Genomic DNA, 10,766 nt, shown 5'->3' on the forward strand with positions numbered 1-10,766 from the left:
AAAAATCCAACATGGCAGGAATGACTATAGCCAAGTTTCCTTATTTGAGATATGAAATCCCCCCCCCCCCCCCCCCCCCCACGTGCAAAGCCAGCTGTTTGAGAAGAAAGAAACGGGGGAAGGGGCATTTTTCTAACTTATGGCAAGTGTGTAATTAATTACAAGGTCATGATCTAGTGGTAGCAAATGGGAAAGGGGGCGAAATCATGACAGGGATTTTTTTAATGTGTTAGTGTGTCTTCGTTATTTCTTTTAAATAATTATCAGTGTGCTTTTTTTTAACCATTAAACCAGCGATTTACACGGTATTCTTCTGAAGTCGTTAGCTTTTACTGAACGGGTCCGTGAGAGTTGTTGATTATTTATATAATTGCACCTGGGAGAGTTTTTAACGTGGTTCTGTGAGTCACCACCTGGATGGCGTCATCCACTCAATTCTTAAAATAGCAGCAAGGTGACAGTGTATAATGAGGAATAATTAATATGTTTGTAAAGATTATTAAGTAGCTAAGTAACCGTGAAACAAAGCCACGTGATTACAAGTCAGTGACACTTATTATTTCGTTGTTACTCCGTGTGTGAATCGTTTAAAGCTGTCGTTCTCAACCTTTTTTATTTCTGTTGTTTTTTTTCTCATTCAAGAACCCCTTTTTGAACCAAAGATAGTCTCGCAGACCCACCCCCTACTCAGATAGTTTTATCTGCAGAAGCGGACCCCAAGATATATATATAAGAACACATATATAAGTTAATGATTTTTTTTTTTCAAATGAAACATTGATCAAATATGGTATCGTTTTTCGCAATTCTTTAAAAACTGTAAACAGAAACTCGATCTTTACCGTTGAGGACCCCTTTTTAGAATGTTCACGAACCCCCTAAGGGTTGAGAGCAGGCACGGATCTAAAAGAATAGAAAAAACTGTGATTGGTTTGTAAAGGTTTCTTATTATGCTGTAAATGACAGATTTTGAATATCGGATAAATAACTAGATCTATTATAACATTTAATTAAAGTTATTTTGTTTCCTTTACAAACTAAATATTTACATAGTTTTAAAACCCACTTTGCTATCTTTAAACCAGATTCGATCACGATTCTGCATATCTGAAATTAGTTTTATTGATAATTTACTTTCAACTTTAGGGGCAAATTTATGCAAAAATATATAATGATGATGAGTAAACACACTTTTACCTAAGAGAAGCCTTGTTCAGCGACTTTTTATCTCTGAATTTGTTCTAGGGCCATTGTAAGTTGGACCGGTCGTGGCCTAGAGATTAGAGTGTTGGGCTGTGGATCGAAGAATCCAGCTATTAATGCGTTATAAAAATGACAGTCAGTCCTACTAGTCGGTTTAAAATCCTTATGGTGGCAAGTGCTGCCTTCCCTCTAATCGTTAGCACAAAATTATGGACGGCTATATCTGAATGCTAGGAGTCTATAAACTGGCCGTTTAGCCTACGTACACATAACAAAAAGGGTGTCGCTCAGATTTCAGTTTTATTGTAGGTTACCTGCATTATCCTCTGAGAGATTAAAAGTGATTGTATCTATAGATAAACACACAAACAAATAAAATTTAACACCCAGTAACAGCAACCCGCAAGCCTGGCGATAATAAACATATATCTTCTGAAATGTTAAGCAGTCCAGTCCATTAACATTACTTTATAATTTACGTTTAAACTTTTTTCTGGATTTTGTTTCTTTGTCGTGACTTTATTGAGGCAACCAAAATACATTGGTGAATGAGCGAAATGTCTGAATATAAATTAAAAGAAAAGAAACTCGTGTTTCTCACTTTATGACCGATATGTTATTTAAAAACTCTCGTGTGTCTCACTTTATGACCGATATGTTCTTTTAAACTCTCGTGTGTCTCACTTTATGACCGATATGTTATTTAAAAACTCTCGTTGTCTCACTTTATGACCAATATGTTATTTAAAAACTCTCGTGTGTCTCACTTTATGACCGATACGTTATTTAAAAACTCTCGTGTCTCACTTTATGACCGATATGTTATTTAAAAACTCTCGTGTGTCTCACTTTATGACTGATATGTTATTTAAAAACTCTCGTTGTCTCACTTTATGACCAATATGTTATTGAAAACTCTCATGTGTCTCATTTTATGACTGATATGTTATTTAAAAAGTGCATACGAATTCTTTGATATATTTCGATATCGCTCAAGTACTTAGTTGAAAATTAAAATCAAATGTATTTCTTTCTTTCCACAAAAAAAACACACAAAAAAACTAGACATTTGAATATTACAAACAGCCAAAGCTTTCCAAGAATTAATAATTAACTAAGGAATTTATCTAACAAAGGCAATTGGACAATGACGCATGACAAAAACAGTAGTCGTAAAATATGCTAATTTGAAATGTAAGATTATGCTAAACAATACCGCTTATTTAAAATGTTTATATCCTTAAAAGGTACTTGTCCTAGGTGCAGTAAATTCTACATGATGCGCATTGAAAGCCTTAAGTTATATTCAGGAAAGTTTGGACATGATACAGGGTGTTCCGAAAATTGTTGCAGCATATTAAGCATATCCCTAAGAGAAGTAACTGCAAACACCTTCTGCTCTGGAATGTGTTCATTAGTAACTGAAATGTCATTTCAGATTTTCTAAGTGTCGTAGGTTATTCTAATGGACATTCCCTTTAAGGAAACCCTAAAGCCAAAAATCCGCTAGAGCTTCTGTAAAGCCACATACGGCTATCTTGTGTAGCGTTTAAATCTATTTGAAGTCGTGTGACTTCAATGTGAGACAAATTCCGATTAGCACTTTTGCCCATTATTTACACGTAGTGCTATTATCATCAAACTCTCCTCATTCTAAATTTAGGCAAATTATATTACTTATTTTTCTAATGCTAAAATTTGGAGTTCCATCTGTGCGGTGGATACAGCGCAGATAACCCATTGTGCACTCTTGTGCTTTAACAGTAAGACAAGCCAGTGATAAATCTGTGTTTACTTCATTAAGGATTCTGTACTTTACGACAAACGAAGATTTATCTGATAAGATTATATAACCTAATTATCATTTTCTTTAAAGGCCTGGATTTCCGGCAAAAAAGTTAAACTTGATTTTTCTCACACTTGTGTTCAGGATACATTCACTATTTGATGTATATAGTTCCTAAAAAAATGGTTCAGACTGTTCACCTACTATGTTAGCTAAAATTAAAAAAATAAAGTTAATCTTTTAACTCGAATAAAAATTTAAATAATCAAGTTAGCTTATTAATACAACAGTATTTATAATAATATTAATCCAAACAGAGCACATATTCAAAATACTCTCTCTTTCTTGCATACCCATAACGATAAATACATGTGCAAAATATTACAAATATGATGAATTTATACTATCCAGTTACCTAATTTCATATCCGCAAAAGGGTGTGAATTATCAGAAGGAGCTCTCAAATATCAAGTGCAAACATCAATCCCTGACGGAACTAGGCTGGTCTTGTGTTCCTTTCACTTACGACTTCAACATAAACAGATTTACATGACTTGATTTGTATCAAGTGTACCTTTACCTAGTTTGCTTATTTTCTGAAATATAAGCTAAATCTTTAGTTATAATGCCCTTAGTGAATTTTGAAAAACTGAATAGATAACCAAACATACATGTTTTGTATGTAATGGGCATGCGTCACGATTACACAAGTTTGATTTAAAAATTATGTTCCAATTACAACAACATCGTTCAATATATTCGACTGTGTAGTACGTATATCTTCCAACAACATCGTTCAATATATTCGACTGTGTAGTACGTATCTTTGGGACACTGACGGTTAACTAAAGAAAGAATAAAATATATATATTAAACAGTTTATTGTCGGAAATGATTTAAATAATAAGTTCACAAAGAACATAAACATATACTGTTAAGAGTGAGAATACTTCTTATTAATTAATAAATAATATTTTTAAAAAACTCTTTGTTATTGTTAATCTAAAACAAATGAATAAAACACACACATATACATAAAAGCATAAATGAAGAGTTTTTTAAGATACAATTATATTGTTTCATTTTTATTAATCACTTTCCTCCCCCCCCCTCCAGTGGCACAGCGGTATGTCTGCGGACTTACAACGCTATAAACCGTGTTTCGATACCCGTGGTGGGCAGAGCACAGATAGCCCATTGTGTAACTTTATGCTTAACTTCAAACAGCCCGGCATGACCATGTGGTTAGGGCGCTCGATGCCCCCCATTGGCACAGCGGTATGTCTGCGAACTTACAACGACAGAATCCGAGTTTCGATACCCGTGGTGAGCAGAGCAAAGATAATCCATTGTACCCACCACGGGTATCGAAACCCGGATTCTAGCGTTGTAAGTCCGCAGACATACCAATGTGCCATTGGGGGGGGGGGGGCGTGGCTGTGTGATATTTTAAATTAGAGAATAACATATTTAGTTAATCATGTAAATGATACCTTAACATGCGTAACTTCAGAAGTTCTCCTGAGGAGAGCTGAGACTGGATAAGAAGACGTGTACACATTTTAGGGGATGACGAAAATGATATAAGAATGTAAGACAACCAGGGGAAACGCGCGTGTGTGTGTGTGCGGCGCTATTTTTGAACTAGCAAGGTTACTTACGAGCAGCACGACCGACCATATACGAACTGACAGTGCCCTCTTCTAGTGAGTTGTAAAAGTACTCGTTTCGGTGATTGACCTGAATATATCTTTGAAGCTTCTTCTGAACTTTTTATATTTTTAACCACGAAAAAGAATCAATCATTACGAAGTCCCAAGAAGGAACTGCAATTAAACATCAAATACATTTATGAATTGTTTTTTCTATTAATTCGCCAAGCCTTACTCATCTCATGCATTTTTTTTCTGTTAATTTGCCAAGTTTCTGACGAGCTTTACAGATCCTTAAAGTTAACCAGATCTTTAAAACTGCTTAATCCTCTGTAATTTGAAATATTCTTTACAATTTTAAAATATGCTTTACAAATTCGAAGCTTCGCTCTTTCAAAAATGTAGTTACATAAAGGGTATTTAATGTTAATGTCATGTTTGTGTTGTTAATTATTCACAAAATTATAACATAAAAGTACACATGTACCATTCAGAATTTGGTTACTCATGAAACCATAGATGAGCGTCTCCCGTGGCGTCCGAAAGGTCTTACAGATATTGAAATAACAGTTGGTAAGAAAGTATATCTCAAAGTTGTGGCCCACCAGTGGCACAGCGGGATGTCTGCGGACTTACAACGCTAGAATCCGGGTTTCGATATCCGTGGTGGGCAGAGCACAGATAGCCTATTGTGTAACTTTGTGCTTAATTACAAATAAACAAAAACAAAGTTGTGATCATACCCTCAATCTTGATTCTACTAACTTCAAAGCTAATGAAATTAACAGAAGGCCTGAGCAAAATTTAAGATTTACAATGTAAAGTGTAAACGTTTTTAAGACGGCATACAAAAAAGTGATTTTTTCCCCTATAAACATCGGGCCTGGCATAGCCAAATGGTTAGCGTATCCGAGAGTTTATAATTCACGTACGGTTGCCGCAAACTTCACTTCGCGCTTTTTTTTTGGTGTGCTATAAAAATGATCTTAAAACCCAACTATCTGGACAGATAAGAGTAGTCCAAGAGTTGGTTTAAGATGTTTTGGGCTATAAAACTCACAGAAAAAGAAAATCATGCTCAAGCTCATTCACTGCTTTCTATTCCATAACAACATAACAACAAAAGTTTCCTCCACATGCCATTCTTTGCATGCTTCCTAGTCACAGAGGCAATAAATAATTAGCTAATATATTGTTATGGATGTTTCAAAAAGTTTGCTTTGGTTTGTTTTGAATTTCGCGCAAAGCTACACGAGGGCTATCTGCGCTGGCCGTTCCTAATTTAGCAGTGTAAGACTAGAGGGAATGTAGCAGGTCATCACCACCCACCGCCAACTCTTGAGCTAATTTTTTACCAACGAATAGTGGGATTGATCGTGACGTTACAACGACCCCACGACTGAAAGGGCGAGCAGATTTGGTGGGACGGGGATTCGAACCTGCGACACGCAGATTGCGAGTCGAGCGCCTTAACTACCTGGCCATGCCAGGCCATTTTCAAAAAGAAATCCCAACCTAAATCGAAACAGTAAGGATGGTGGCAGCTTCAGTCCGTTTTACATTTTTAGGCTCTATATGCTATTTTACCGACTTTAATATACATTCTAATGATATGGTTTATATTTTAAATAGGGCACGTTTCCCCAGTGCACCCGGTTTCGCCCCCTACGGATTTGTTTACTGAATCATTGCAGATCAGTCATATAATAAAGTCTACGTTGCAAACGAAATGGAAGAGAGTAAACACGTTTAATATATTTACTGCTATTTTTCGAATGTTATAACCTAACTGTATCTAAACATCACTACAATTCATAATCATTCTGTATTGTATAAACACTGAGATACATTAAATATATACTAGATGTACTTCCGCTGGGTCCCCGAAAATGTTCTGTTTCAAGAGTAAATAAAAACCAAAATGAACAGTAACAAATATTTTTATGTCGTACTTTTGAAGTTCTTATGTTATGCCGTGTTTTAGCCTACAGACTGCATAATTATTCTCGTAATTCATGACATGCGCACGTTTTACTGACGTCACGCCAGTACAAATTACAACGTTTAGCGTCCCTTTATTTGACGTTTTTAATGTCTACTGACTGAGTGACAGACAACACACTACTGTATTGTAGTGCGAGTGGTTAAAACACGTGACCCCTCCAGGCGGCCTTCGGTCCCCTTTCGGGGGAAATAACGATTTTAGATTATTTCTGAAATGTTGTGACACCATCATTAAGATATTAACTAAACATATATTACGAGTTGGGAGACGTTTTATAACCAATAAAAACATAAAATGGTGGAAACAAATATTTGACGTTTTCCTACACCATGTAATTCCAAGAAAAGTTCAAAAGTCAGTGGCATCTTTTACATTATGTAGCTCATTAACTTTTTTAAGACACCAAACTAGAATTCCACAATTCAGTTCACAAATAATATTTATCTTAATTCAACTGTAATAAGGAATACGTGCACATTATACATCGTTCTACATTTTTGGATACATGTTAATTAGTTTTAAATTATAATTAGAATTTGCTTTTATTAATTCATCTGTTCAACACTTCTGATATATAGATATAATATTTTCTTGTGTATACCTGTCATGACTGCTTGGGTTGAGTCTGTCTAAAATGTGTTATTAAAAGGTAATCAAGGTATGAATTAAATCCCTTCCTCCCCATTTAATTTTCAAATCAGAGCACGTGATCAAATTAAATTTCTTACTGGATTCTTGAAAGGTGAAATACATTTTCCTTCTGGATTAGGTTTCTCTCTTCCTTTTTTTTTACCCTTCATAAAGGAGCAGCGTGATGGTCAACGTTAAAATATTTCAATATTGAACTTCTATAATAAAACATTAAGTGTAGTTTTAAGGTCAGTAAGTTACCTTAATTTTACCATACAAACCAAACTCTCGACGTTGAGTATGTACGTCATCACGGCGTCCAATCGCATCCCGAGGACGTCGAAACTTCCGGTTAGGCTTGGAAGGAAACGTTCGTAACACCCAGGAAATGGGTAAGTGCCTTGTTCCTCACGAAGCTAAATGCATGTTTGGCGAGATGATGTTGCCACTCCATCTACCCAACTCATACTCCAGTTTACATAATTTTGTGGTTATATGAAAGCTAGGCTTAGTTAGAGGCTGAAATCTACAGCAAAGGAATGTACGTTTTGTTGTCATTTGTCTAGTGGAAGCAAGCGTTATTTTCTTTCAATTCCATAAGCTTTAAATGCAGTAAGCAGTTATGTCATATCGTGCTGTATGGTCCTCTATCGTTCGTCGGAGGAAGTACGACGTTCGTAAGTTTTTTAGCATTTTATTCCCCAATGAGAAAAATGTAAAATAGATAAATAGACGTGTAGGTAGGTGGATTTATGAAGTATATAATAGATAAATAAATTACATGCAGCTCGAAGATTAGATAGCTTAGAAATATAAGAATATTGAAATATGTGATATTTGTAAGAACATATTGTTTTTCGATAGTTTTATTCTGAAGTGGCTGATGTTGGTGGTATCTCAAAATAATCAAAGTTGAGGTATTATAGTTTTTAATTTTAAGTTTTTGTAGATATATATATATATAATTAATTTATAGGACAAATCTACATATTTTGAAACATTAACCAAACCATGATCCTATTTACCTTATCATTCTAAGATAACGCACGGTGGCATGATATTTGATAGGTTTACACTAGTCAGATATCCTGTAAACTAAATAAAAAGAAAAAAGAATAAGAAGCAGGGAAGTTTGGCGCTTTGTGCATTCTTTTCTCCGTCCTCATTAACTATTGCCGTTGGAACTCGTTTTTTTTATTGATTTATTTTTAACACTAGGAGGAGTTTAGAAAAGATCTGAGTTTTTCTTCCTTCTCATCACAGGATTTTTTAACATCTGTGGAGAAAATGAGACTGAAAATACATTTCATTATACTGCATATTAAAATATTTAAATTGTAATATATATATATATATATAATGCTCTCTCTTTTGTTTGTTTGTTTGGTATTCATGCAACCTTCTTTGACATTCTTTGGCCTAAGTCACTAATGAACCTTGAAGTGATAATTCGGTCTTTAATAGAACGTAATTTGTGTCGCGTGTTCTGGGAGAAAAAATGTCTCAGAACTTTCAAAACGTTACTGCAGTGCGCACTCGTCTGTTGACGGTAAAAGTATTGTGCAGCTTTTACTTCACCCCCAACTGCTTCTTGGAGCTTTCACATAATAATTCCAGGACTTTGGAAGTATCCGACCACGTGGTTTCAGCTTTTACACATATACAGTATTGGAAATAATTATGGAAACAGAGGACAGAGTGGGTATATAATGGAAACTACACAAGATCAAATAATATCGTTTGAATAAAAAGGAAATGTTGCTCGATACAGTGCTGTGGTAACATCGCACAATATGATTTGGGGTCAAGCAACCAATCTGAAAATGCCAAAACTGCGCAAGGCCCGTGTAAGTATAGGCAATGATATGATTTAAGGGTTTGAAATTTGTGGTGAACATGGTGGCTCCTGGGAGGGAAATTACACACGACAAGTACATAAAAACACAGTTTGAGCTAAAGAAGGCTGCTCCTATCGACAGATTGCACTTCGACTCCATGTTTCACCCATTGTTAAATGTAAGACCTAGAAGAGGGTTCGTGACAATAGAAGTGATGGAGGATGAAAACCAAAACTATCCAAAAGTGATGTACAATTTCTCAGAGTCAGTTCTCTGCATGATAAGCGACAATTCAGTAGATATTTTGTGAATGACCTTGCTTAAGTACATGTGTTAACGTTTCTTCAATAACGCTATGTATGATACACATTACCCAAAATGATCTTAATGGACATTTAGCTGCTCGAAAACCTTTGCTGACAAGAGGCTACAAAACAGAAAGACTGAAATGAAGCAGTGGGATGTTCAGACCTCGAAAAAGTGCTCTTTATAAATGAGTCCACGTTTAATATGTTTGGCATAATCAACAGGAATTTGTTCGAAGGGTGATTGGAGAATGGTATAACAGTCAGTGTACAACAGCTACAGTGAAGCATTCCCAGTTTCCCCTGAAGAAGAAAGATCCACCTTTCGAAATCGCTCGGGTTATAGGGTTTTTATTCACTTTTTAGTAAACATAAGGTATATCATTACAACTGTTGGGCTGTATCTCAGTCAAGAATTTCGGGGACTTATATAAAGTCGAAGTTACCCTGATCTTGTAGGAAGCTTCTGATCCTTAGGAACGTGAGCAGGGTTTCATTTATCAGCGTGACAATGACCCCAAGTCAATGTAGTGAAAACGTATTTGGAACATATGCCGATGAAACACTGACAGAGATGTAACCTTCACAAAGTCCCCATACGAACATCATCGAGGCCATATGGGGTTACATGGTCACTTTGAAAAGTTAAACGGCAACCAAATGGCTTTTATGAATTGCAGAAAGTGTTATAGGATACTTAGAACAAAATTACAAAACCCTTCATTGATCAACTGTATGCGAGAATGAAAACACGATGTCAAGCTCTATATACAGGCGATGGCACCAAATATTAACGTTCTGAACATTCTATTCACTTTCAATATTTCCTGTTGCATTGTGCATGCGTTTGTGCATACTTGCTGAACGTAACTTGTATTATATACCCACATTGCCCTCTGTTTTCATATATATTTCCAATGCTGTATGTGTACGATACGTTATGCTAGATTATGTCGTCTCTTATACAGGTTCAATCACTTAAAATATGAAATGTTTCGAATAATCTACAATATTGGTGTTCTCTAAAGGTTCATGTTTATGCAAGGCGAGTGAACACTATTGAAGAGAAATGTTATAAAATATTCGTTGAAACTGATTTAAGATTATCCAACCATACCGACAACGTTAACGTAGAATAACATTTTATCATTCATTTTCGGCAACCAACTATCCCCCCCCCAGTGGCACAGCAGTATGTCTGCAGACTTACAGAGTTAGAAACCGGGTTTCAATAACCGTGGTGGGCAGAGCACTGATAGCCCTTTGTGTAGCTTTGTGCTTAACTACAACCAAACAAATAATGCAGTGCTTAATCCCTTCCGTGTCATGTTTTTTTTTTTTTTTTTT

The sequence above is a fragment of the Limulus polyphemus genome, unplaced genomic scaffold (assembly GCF_000517525.1).
Source record: "Limulus polyphemus unplaced genomic scaffold, Limulus_polyphemus-2.1.2 Scaffold751, whole genome shotgun sequence".
Classification (NCBI taxonomy): Eukaryota; Metazoa; Arthropoda; class Merostomata; order Xiphosura; family Limulidae; genus Limulus; species Limulus polyphemus.